Source organism: Sinohyriopsis cumingii, chromosome 16 (genome assembly GCF_028554795.1).
Source record: "Sinohyriopsis cumingii isolate HCF-2022 chromosome 16, ASM2855479v2, whole genome shotgun sequence".
Lineage (NCBI taxonomy): Eukaryota > Metazoa > Mollusca > Bivalvia > Unionida > Unionidae > Sinohyriopsis > Sinohyriopsis cumingii.
The window spans coordinates 78,018,089-78,031,080 of NC_142976.1; positions in this window are offsets into that span (position 1 = coordinate 78,018,089).

A 12,992-nucleotide genomic window follows, 5' to 3' on the forward strand; every position below is an offset into this window, starting at 1 on the left:
CCAAAAATAAGAATGCGTCTAAATTAAATCTTAATTATATATCTTGAAACATATTTTCCTAAATACATCCATATTTGTTATACCATTTATTTTACGTGACCAAATTATGTTTTCTTTTATTATTATTATTATTATTATTATTATTATTATTATTATTATTCATATTATAAGCAATAACCGACAGAAACAATTTCCCTGAAGTAATACACGCTTTTTCTATATTTTTTTAATTTTTTAAATAAAAAATTAGCTTTAACAAGAACAATTTTAATAATATTGAGCAGAATTTTTTTATTTTTTTATTTTCATGAAGGGCACGACCTGATTATGATATTAAAATGGTACAATTGAATACTTGAGTGGGAACGTCGTGACTTCAGGTTTCTCACATTCCTCAATCAATATCCAGCAGAGGCTTATATATCCTTGTCAGTGACAACGGTTAATTTTTGTCCCATGAGCAGTAGAAAAACCGGGATGAGATACCTTCAACACACATTCTCAAAGTATATAAGGTGAAACATGCATATCCTGACGCCTCGTGTTAAAGGACACATTCATAATAGTCAAATGTTTATGTGTACCTTTTCTTCATTTTCATTTCATGTTTACCCCAACAGAGTAGACATAGATAATAAGCAATGGATCACTGGCCTACCTGAGTGATTACTTACAGATGTACACTTTACCTATTGCGACATATGCTGTCAATAGCTGAGCTGACAAGAAACATTGATGAATAACCTATCAATCATTTAATTCGTATAGAAAAGTATTATGTTGTATACAATCCCATATTTGGCTATTATTTATTTATCTGTATGAAGCATACTAGGGATATTTAAAAAAAAAGAAATAGCCATTTCAAAATGGGAAAGTAGACAAATTAAATAGCAGGTGCTCGTTTTCTATTCTTCTAAATTGTAACAACTCGATCTCTTCATAATGCACAATGTATTTTTCCCTGCTCATGCTCCTGGGAAGTAAAAGGGTTAGTCAATCAGATAATACTTTTAATCTCTAATTATTTATTCAGCCAGCTTCCTTGATCCGATAATGTACCGAGTTAATCTGTAAGTAGATCAAGCATTGAAAACCAAGTGAAATTATCCTTCAAATTGGCTTCAAGATTTCCTATATGCCTGGGAAAATGTATACAAGTAATATTACAAAGGTCAACATATTAGTGTTCATGTTTATTTTATGTACACTATCTCAGTAAAAATGCACCATCTTATCCTCCCCTTCTTCCTATAAGATATAACCATGTTTTTGCTCTTTAAAACGTGTTCTTGCATGCCATGAAATCTACACCAACTTCTACTCATTGCAGCGCCAGCATTTAGAAATAACAACAGATCATTTTTTGCCTAGTAACAAAGTGTAGACCATGTTAACCTTCCTTTGTAAACCGAATTGTCTCATCCAATGACCTCCTAACATTACAGATAACTGAACTGTCTCATTCAACGACTTCTTAACATTACATATAACTGAACTATCTCTCCTAACGACTTCCTAACATTACAGATAACTGAACTGTCTCATCCAATGACCTTCTAACGTTACAGATAACTGAACTGTCTCATTCAACGACTTCCTAACATTACGCATTTCTCTTTAACTTTTAAGAAAATTGAAAACGACTTGAAAATTAGGATCGTGAAAAAGTGTAGAAAAATGATTGCATGGCGATTTTAGAGAATACAGTTTTATCCTTTTTGTCTTTATGTCCGTCCGTTCGTTTGTTTATGTTTGGGTTTGGATCAGTTGCCATGCACTGTGGCTGGACAGTCGTGTTCCATTAACACATTTGAAGTTTCAGGGTTATTATCCAGATTGCAAACATTTACAGTGAACATCACCACTGGTACTACTATGACTGCTACCGTTACATGACATGGTAAGTATGATGTCGCCTGTCGGCGGCGTCGGCATCGTTCTCGTTGTCTTCGTAGTGTTAACTTTGCATTAACTATTTGGTGAAACTTATAATTACGAAAAAGGAGAGTCACAGCGTTTCACTGAACATTTATTATTATTATTATTATTATTATTATTGGAAAAGATCAATAACAAAGAACATTATATGATATAAAATATGGAGATTTACACTCACCAATCCAGAAATACAAAATTAAATTAGTATCAAATACATAAATGAAAGAATTCATAAATTATAGCTTGTGCAAATTACTGGCATGGTCGTATTTTTCATGCTGCTTATACGGGTAGCAGCTATTGGTACGAACACATAATGAATGCAAATGAAACTGTCATGTCACAAAAATCCCAAATTAGACTAATACACGGTACCCGCATTTTTACTTTACTTTTCAGGTTCAAAAAGGCACTTAATTGGGCACGCTTTTTCACACCTGTAAACACGTTATTTCACACATGAAGTAACAACACGTGACCAAACCATTTCGATTGCATGTATATTACTCAACCAAGTTTAATGAAACATGGTCAGTTTTGGATCACTGCACTCATCAAGCTTTGTCTGTTGTAGCTTTTTATACAAAGAAAACACAAAGGAAAATACCGCATATGTAGATCTTTGACTTCAGTGACAATGGGAAAAGACGGTCAGGGAGTTCGAACTGTGCATTATACACCGCTAGGAAGTAACGGAGTTAATTATTGAAAAATAAAATTATATCATGCATAGTAACAAAACATAAAAAAATAATCAATGTCATCGAGATAAATGATAACTTTTTTATTACTGAAGGTGGGAATTTCTTCAGGTTGACTTTCTCATGGCTTATAATCGATTTCTATATACAAAAGAGCCATCTTCCTCCACAGAACACTTTAAAAACACCTTTATATGTGGATGAATAGAAAAGATGGTCATCGATCGTGTTCAAGGTAATCCGGATGTTGATGAATCTGGGAAAAGTCTGCTATGTCATGGGAAAGTACATTTCTGATCAGTAATTGGAAAATTTCTTTCATTTCAATAATTTCTGCCACTGCGAAACATTCAAGTATTTTGTTGAAAATGTTATTGAACCAGTTGTTTTACACGTCGAAACCGTGCAAATGAAATATGCTTTTAAAAGAAATTGACAAAACAGAGCTAATATGGAATATATTGTAGACAGCAGATACAGTCTACGACCATTAAAACTTAAATTATCCAAAATATATGAATATCAATTAATTTGAAATCGTTTGGTTTCGTGATATAAAATTTTAGTGGTTTTGTGAAGAAGATTATATATATATATATTTTTAATACATTTTCTTGATTAGAGAATGGGGCCTTTTATATCCACATATGTATCACTGCTCGCCGGATTGTGAAATTCTTGTTTTTGAAGCAACCACAAAATACACGACATCTGATGCCTAGTGAAAAGCGTTCAACTTGCAGTATTTTATGCTACTCATTGAGTACACGTAATTAAAATGATCTCACCATCATGGTCGTGAAAATAAAACGTTAAAATTAACTATGTAACGACATCATGGGGAATCAAACTTATGTATGTTTATATTTTAATATAAGTCATCTATTTAAAAAAAAATAAAGGATATCTTGCAAGAAGTCAAAATACTCGGGCAAATTAATTCAAATATATGTAATACATGAAAATATAAAGCTTAACACAATACAGATTTACTTTTTTATATACATAAAAGACTCCCGTTGCCTAGAATTCAAATGAACTACTAAAGTTATTCCTATAGCAAGAGAAATTGATATGTGACCTTGACCTAAAGACCAATGGCCTTGTCTTAAAGATCTTACCCCGACTGTAATACGCTTATCTTGGTGTACCAAGTTTGACTCCCCACTTAAAAAAATATAGAATGGTTACAATAAAATTTAATATGTTGGTATGTGCCCTTGACCTTACAGATATAATTCAAAATGTGATACATAACACGCCCTTCTGTGGCAAGACAAAAGTTTTATTTATTCGAGAAACCAGATAGCTCATAAACTACAGTATAAATAATATCTTAAAATCTTTATAACATTTCTCATAAATCAATACGATCTCTTATATATAGTTGTACGTTATACCAGATATATTGTATGTTTTATATGATATCTAATAAACATAACCAGGTATCTCATAAACATTATTAGATTTATCCGATATATTACACACTTTATAAAATATCTTATATGAAGTTTTAAGTAAGATATCTTATGAAGTTTATAAGATATTTTTTTATATATAAATTTATGATATCGTGTTTATAACATTTTATACATTTTGGAAGACATATCGTAAACAGAGTTAATCCAGACATCGTATGAAGTTTGTATCTCAAGTTTCTCAAATAGTTTATCAGGCATACCATACATTAAATGATATCTCACATACTTTGCAAGTTTCTCATATTTTATAAGGTATCTCATACACTTTATAAGCTTCTAAAAAGTTAATATGATAGATCATGCACGTTATAAGATATCTCATATACTTTAACAGTTTCTCTTATAGTTATCAGACATCTCATACTTTATAGGATATTTTATACTTTATAAGATATCTCAAATATTTTATAAGAGATCTTAATTAAAATTGTACATAAATAAAGAGCTTTGACTTGTCTTACACTGACTGAATGATACACAAACATGCCAAGTCTGATCCACATCTCTCAAATGGCTGTACACTTAAATACCATGAACCAGAGTGTGAAGACGGAAAGGTTAATTCCACCTGACTTTATTTTGTTTGATGGGTTTATTTCTGTGGGATTGGGGGAGGGGTGAACAGGCGGCGGGCAACAATAATACTTACATTGGTAATTTGGACAAACTCTTAAAAATAAGATTACGAACGATCAGTTTATATATTGTGTGAAAGCTTCCGGTCATGAAAGAATTGTATAGTTCATTGATATTATCCCCAAAGTAGCATATGTCTTAGAGCAGTGATTCATTTTCACGTGCGTGGTTTAGATTGAAAATGTACATGCGCTAGTATTTGGAAGATGTCAATAGAATCATGAGGTGTTACTCTGAAATAACAATTGAAAGATACTAACCGACAAAAAGTAATACAGTTATGGCCTAGTTGTTTGTCTTGATTTGATTTGTTGCTTTTTTGGGGTGGGGGTGGGGGGTTGAGTTTTTTTTTTGTGTGTGTGGGTATTTTATTGTGTATTTTTAGAGTCAATTACTGTAATCTAAATTTTACTCTTTGATCTGGTAAGCTTTCAATAAATACTGAGAAAAAGGTCTCACCAATTAACTCGTCTGAAAATGCATACGTGCCTCACATCGGAAATACAACAACGGATTAGGAACTTGAAATATTGGTTCTTATTTGATGTTGACAAAGAGCCCGATGGCATGCAAATCTCGAGCCAATCTCATTCATTACGTTGTCTTCACGATGTCAATAATGCATTACTTGCCGACATAAGACACTGGATAGCAATATCAATGATACTTTTATTCAAACAACTCTTGAAGAAACAAATGTTCCAGCACTTTGAGTTAACATGAAAACGTAATTTCCAAATCTTCCAAGGTTCGCTTGTTGTCTGACTAATTGCAGGATTGCATGATATTTTGCCTGATACTAGTAGTTTGTGCATCACTAAAGTGGCACGTGCCGAGCTAAAATCTAATTGGACAATTAATCGGTGATGCTGTCACCGAACCGAACTGAATAAAGCGGCTTCAAAATTACTCTCTCTCTCTCTCTCTCTCTCTCTCTCTCTCTCTCTCTCTCTCTCTCGTATTTATATTTTTTAAAATAAGTTTCAAACGCAGGACATGGGTCTTTTCTATTCTACGAGTCATTGATTTCATAACAGACACTCATCTCTGTCTGTCTGTCTCTCTCTCTCTCTCTCTCTCTCTCTCTCTCTCTCTCTCTCTCTCTCTCCTCTTTTGAGTCATCAATCATCGAGCTATTTTTCTTTCAAAAATATACAATATAATACCCAACCTAAATATGTGTCAATGTTATTTTCTTCTGGGATCGAACAATATTCCCACTCCTGTAAATTAGCTATTGTCTTATCATATTTTAAAAGCAGTAAGCTAATATGGTCAGTTCGAAACTGATACGCGCACACTACCATCATAAAGTAATGTCTTATTAGCGGCTACTGAAAACCATGACATAACTAGGCTTATTAGACAAACCATCATACCCCGCTGTGACTGTAAATTATTAGCTGAATGATGTCAGCCAACAAACGCTTCCAAAACTTTACGACTGATTCTCGGCTGAAAATAATTCAAACAATTATTACACACACGAATTGCTGGATTTCACTTCGTTTCCTTACTACGTTACTTGCTTAATTAGTAATTAATTGACACACATAATAAAATTAATTCTTAATATACCTGATACATATAATTTAAGACAGATAAATTAATTCTCATAATGCGTTTCGGAGTAATGCGTAATATTCCTATAATATATGATTTTATTGCATACAGATCCCTAAATTCGAAGTCATTCATCCAACGAATGTATGACATTCTTATACCATATGAATCATATAACATTCCAGACAACAAATGCACGATTATTTTCTGAACTCAATGAAAAATTGAAGTATGAATTTATGACGAATAAATTGATCAATTAACTAAAAACCTGCATAAACGAACATATTGTGTGCAACTGAGGTTAACATTTGTTGTGGCTAACCTTTGAGCCTTTATCCGAGACTTGCTCGTTATTCTAAGAAGCCTAATCTCTCTCCGGTTAAGAGTCACTCAAATTCTTCCAGACTCATGTTCTTTGGACGATTTAGTTAACTAAAGAAATTACTTATTATTCTTCTCTGAGTCTCTTAGACTTTCCCTACTGGCAAAAACTTGAACTAGCCAATTGTGTGAGGTAGATTACTTAATTAGATTACGTTTAGCTTAGACAATTAGGATTAGCTTTCTCATATGGACAAAGTTTTAACACTCCCATCGAAGTCAGAATATTTCTCTCTAGTCCGTCATTATTCAATAGCTATTCTAGAAAATATAATTTTATGACACCTATTTCAAATGGACCTAGATTTTCCGAAATATGTTTCTGGCTTATTTCAACCCTGTCATTTCGTCCACTTAGTCCTACATTGACATATCTTTCGGACCGTTATCCTAGCAGTTCCTAATTTTAACCCACTTATGCCCCAAACAGTGCATATCAAAGCCTTCACAGTCAACAATTTATTTTGATCATAGCGCACGTCAGTCTTAATGTTTACGTGTCACGCTGCCCTCGACAAAATGTGCTGCGAAAATATCTACAAAATTACATATATAATCATTACGACGGATGATCTTCAGGTAAATACAGCATAATATACATGCTTCATACCTTCAAGTGTGCTCTCATCATCAACAATTAAGCATCCATGATGATGACGATGCGAAAACATTTGAATGAATAAAGCATGAATATTTTACTGATTTTCTGTTAGATTTTTAGGTACAAACAAGCACATGGACTGTGTCCATGTGTGTGTCTGTGCTACAAAAATTAACTTCTGTTCCAGACACTTAAAGAATATTTATTAGATCCTATTGTCATTGGATCACATCATTGTCTAACGGTGCAGGGTAAAAGGTTCAGACAAAAGAATTATTTTTCACCTTTAAAAGTCAAAAAAGAAAAACAGACCGGCAGACGAACGGACAACTGTAATGAAATCATTACTGACACCGATCCATTTCATAAAGATGTAAAATATTTAATCTTTCCAACATGAGTTTCATGTGGTCATTGCGCTCGTAAAACCTTCCCTTACTTGGACAAAATCATGTGTAATATATATATATATATATATATATATATATATATATATATATATATATATATATATATATATATATATATATATATATATATATATATATATATATATAGTGTATGTGTTTGTCCGTGTCTGTGTGATCATTCCACCAGAATGTACATCTGACACGGACACAGAGCATTTGACAGTTCTTTTTTCTATTTAACTATATAATCCAATTTCTTGTAGAATACGTAAATTTGATTGCCTAAATATTATTAATAGGGGTTTATCTCAAGTAAATTTATTTGCCTTTAATTTGTTAATTGGGATTTCTTATACCTCAAGTAAATTTATTTTTATTAAAATTGTTAATCGGGGTTTCTTATATATCAACTAAATTTAATTAAATTGAAACTGTTAATCGGGATTTTTTACATCTCAAGTAAATCTAATTACATTAAAATTCATAATTGGGTTTTCTCTTATCTCAAGTAAATGTAATTGCCTTAAAGTTGTTCATCGGGGTTTCTTGGATCTCTAATGAGCAAGAGCTAAAATGTCTATCTAGCTCAGTTCTTGGGACACATTATGTAAAATTAATTTTCCTCGTTGCTTTATTTAAAACTTCTCCGCACGATTAACCAAAAATCTCGGAACTTACATTGATACTGAAGACTGTTATTCGTACTGGTTTTAGTGAACATAGACCAAATATAGAATGTAATTATCTACATGCGCCATGACGCGAACTGCAAATGCTTGGTACAAAATGTCGATAAAAGTCGGAAAGTCCGTAGGTTACATGAGAAAACAAGCGATATGAGGGAAAATTACTCTGAAAATATATGTCTCAGAATGAAGACGTAACCCCATCCAAAGCAGAACAAATTTCTTATCTGGATATGGAAGGAAGCCCTTGAAAGTACTAGGCGCAATATTTATCACAATAATGTGTGAATGAATTTAATTATTATTCTAAAATATTTAATAAGCTAGTATACACAATATTTTCTGGTTTTGGGGGGTTTAGGCTTGTTTTGGAGACTCCGGGTGGCCGAGTGGTCTGAAGTACATGTACTCGCCTTTACCAATCACTGCTATCTCACTTTTATCCGCGTGGGTTCGAGTCTAGGGCTCGTCCATTGCGGGTACGTGAGAAAGCTGCCAATGGCTTCCCGTGGATCGGTGGTTCTTATCGTAGTTTCCCAGGTTCTTCATCCACCACTGGCCGCCATATATAGCCATCTTGCGCGGAGAAATGGCGTTAAACTCTAAAACACAACAACAACAACATTTTTTCAGCACATTATATGCTATACATGGCTGCTAGTTTATACGATGGTAGAAGAACCCATTAAGATCCCGGAAAGAAGCACCTAGTCACAAGAAGCTACTGGCAATATTTCTTACATCCACACTTTGGATGAGCCGAGATTACAACTCACGCAGACAGAGGTGAGATGTGTGTGAACTCTAAAGACAGACACACATCCACTCGACCACCATGGGTCCCATATATGTACAAACCATATTTATATGAAATATTCTACAAACATTCCGACTATTAAAATAGGACACAAATGCAGATGCTTTATTGTATACGGCCCTTATTAATACCGACCAAGTATATGCTATAGTAATTTTATACAATCCATACTAATATCGACTGTCATGTTAAACTAATTTCATACAGTCCTTACTCATGCCAACTTCTTATGTTATGCGAATTTCATAGTCCTTACTAATACCGACTGTGTGTATGTTATACTAATTTCATTATAATGACTCTTAAATTTTGGGTTTTGTGGTAGGGACCAAACAAATCTGGAAGAATTTTAGTAGAATTAGCATTGAAATACCTTTAAAAACTAAACATGGACGTAGTAAAGTGTACTATCACTGTGGTCTATTTTGGGCTTGTTTCGACATTTTCTTGCGTGTCAGTCTTCTTAGCACGTATACGTATCGTAAATGTAATGCTTAGTTTCGTCTGGTCGGAAATTACGAGTCGTACTTTAATAACTGTGTTGATTGGTTGCTGTTAGTTGGTTTTAACTACACTTCTAATACATTATCCGTTAGATCATGCGTTTGCAGTTGGAGTTATGTACAATTCCCAAGAACACGCAAATGCAGCTGACCCATTGTTGGTTTGCATGGGTATTGTACCCGCAACCTTTTGTTTACGAGTCCGACGCTCTACCGTCTGAGCTAAGACAGTGACCGAAATGGCACATCAACGACGTTAAGTTAAAATGGCCCTTAATGTCGCTAAAACAAACCTGATGTGTCTCAAGTACTTTGATAGCATTAAATAGAGATGAGCCAGGCTTTAACATAGTACTTTTCTCCACTAGCTAGACTTTAACATATTACTTTTCTCCACTAACTAGACTTTAACATAGTACTTTTCTCCACTAACTCGACTGTTCCAAGATCTGATTTTGTAATCCTAGATCGTTACGTGATGAAGTTTTTTCTTTTTTCTTCTTCTTCCGATTCGTGAACAAATTAATACTTGAAGATCTGTTGTAGAAAACATTCAAAAGGGAATATTTGTTCACACGATTGGAAAAATAGCAAACGGTCCACTACGAAAATCAGGTGCATACTAAACTGATCTTTCTTCTGTCATTTGTCAGTAAAGCTGCTGCAAATGCCATGTCATATTTTTAAGAAGCGAGTGCACAATGGGTTATTTACTCCATACAACTCGCACAAAAGATTCTGCTATGGCAGCAGACATAACAGGGTTAAATGATCATATCTCTTAACTCGCCCTCCCTGGTAATTGAATATTCCAGCTTTGTCTCGTGAAATCTCAATTAGAGCAGTTGATTACGGGGTACCGTAACACAACTGCACTACTCGACAGCTCTCCGTACACTGTGGGTAATGAGGGAAGAAAACGCGGGAAATGACCAGAAACATTGCCAACTGAAGTGAAAATATCAGATTGTCCCCGCGCGTGACAGGGAGCGCGTGCCTCCACGCCCGGAAAGAGGGTTCCTTACTGGCCAACGGTCAGAAAAACGTTGACAGGCTGCGAGATGTTTGGCATTAAGCTTTAGACCGATATTTTGTCAAAAAATATCTTAAAGTCACGTCAAAATAAGTGAAGCTACTTTGTTATTGTTAAATAATGCAGCCGTCGGTTGTTGCTGTCCACTTCCGTTGGACTTGTAATTAACCCAGACAGGTTTTACACTTCAGTTATTTATGTCGGAATATTTGGAACGTCAAGTCTTCGATAGGGAGAACGTACTAATGATAAATGGTGGCATTATTACCAAGTAATAAAAAGGTGCACTTAATTTTGAAACGATTAGGTTTTAATGTAAAATAACAATCCATTATTGGTCATTAGCATCATAAAAAAGTTTAGTTTTCGATTAGTTTTCTATTCTATAATTAATATAGAACAAAGTTGTGCCCTAAATGTTTTGTTGTAGTAACTTTAAAACCCAGGTATTCCTTAGACAAAATGTGATCGGCAAAACGTGTAACCATCACCAAATAATACTCTATTGACAACCTGTATTTTTTAAAACAAAGAAACAATTAAGCAAAGAATAAAAAAAGGGTTTAATATTGAAATAATGCATGTGCGTATGTGTGTGTGTGTAGAAGAGCAACAGAAAAGTAAGAGCAGCAAAAACCATTTTAGATGCAATTATTGATTATTTATCAACATAACTGCTTACAGTATATGAACGAATTGATTTCCACAATGCAATTCTTGTATATAAAAAAGAGGTCTACACGAAGCTGTACCTGTGTATATTAAGGATTTGTTCAGGCCTTATTCAACAGGTTGCCATCACATGGAAACTTCATACACCATAACCAAGAGCACAGCCATTTAAGAAATGCTTCCAATACTCTGGTGCATTCTGTAGAACAAGCTTCCATTGTCATGTAAAATCTGCTGATAATATTACAGCATTAAGAAGAGTATGGCTGTGTTATTAATATATTATAATAAAGTTCAGTATCTAACTATTTAAGATATGTTAAAATAAATTATAACTAACATTATTTTGGCAAGATGCAGATTGTTATACGCTTTTCTTAAGGAGCATGAGCTGCTAGCTATATGAACATACAGACACCAACGGGATCGTTGGCCATCTTAATCTGCTGGTCTCTTAAGCTAGTACAGATGAACAACACACTACACGTCATTTATCTACTAAGGAAAACCTTCAAAGGGACTAAGCCGACATACAAAGATGCATATTTATAATGGTTTAAAAAGTTCTAAACGGGCTCAACTTAGACTTGTGGAGGGGATATTGTCCTGTCATTTAATTGACCGGGGTGAGGAGAAAATTTTGTGCAGGATCGGGATTTTGTCTGTACTCCAAAAGTTAATAATGGCGGACATCGTCGTTTGGAAGAAGTACATCGTCATTAGAATGTCGGTTTTCGTAAATCATCGGGTAAATAAATTAAGGAAAATGTACAATTCGTAGATAGCAAAGTCTAAATATTATGTGATTGAAAATTTAGCATAAAAGTTAAAAATATATAGGCAATAAATGCATAGAGCAGTGCAATGTTGGGGAATTCGAGAAACCCTGCAATGTAAAACTTGTTTTCTTGCATCGCTCATTATTGTGAAAATACAAACAAATTAAATGAAGTAATTCTGTCAAATTAAATGAAATAAATTCTGTCAAATTAAATGAAGTAAATTCTGTCAAATTAAATGAAATAAATTCTGTCAAATTAAATGAAGTAAATTCTGTCAAATTAAATGAAATAAATTCTGTCAAATCAACACACGACGTTATTAGGGCACAAAGACTAATCTTAAAACCATAAATTTGCAATCCTATATTTGGATTCTTGTAACGAAGATAGAAAGTGAGTGGTCAAATTAATAAAGCCCCTCTTTCTAAACAAATAGACGCACTCAAACAGCATGAGTGGCACCATTTTTGTTCTCAGCTGTGTGCCGATACGGTTAGAAAGAATAATCTATTCATGGGCGCGATATCACATCCAAAATGAATAGCTGGACAGTATATGTGTACCCCACCAACACAGCCACCAATAATTACACGGGCGCCCCTGGATCTAGTTCATTCATATATCGACAGTAATGCTTCAGTTTCTCATCGACGAATAGCTATGATAATGTTTTATCAGCAACAGAGAAAATAAACGTAAATGTCTGGACATTACTGTGTGCCTTGCTTGATTTATGGAGCCTATATTCTGGCCATATGAATTCACATGAGCATATAATGGTA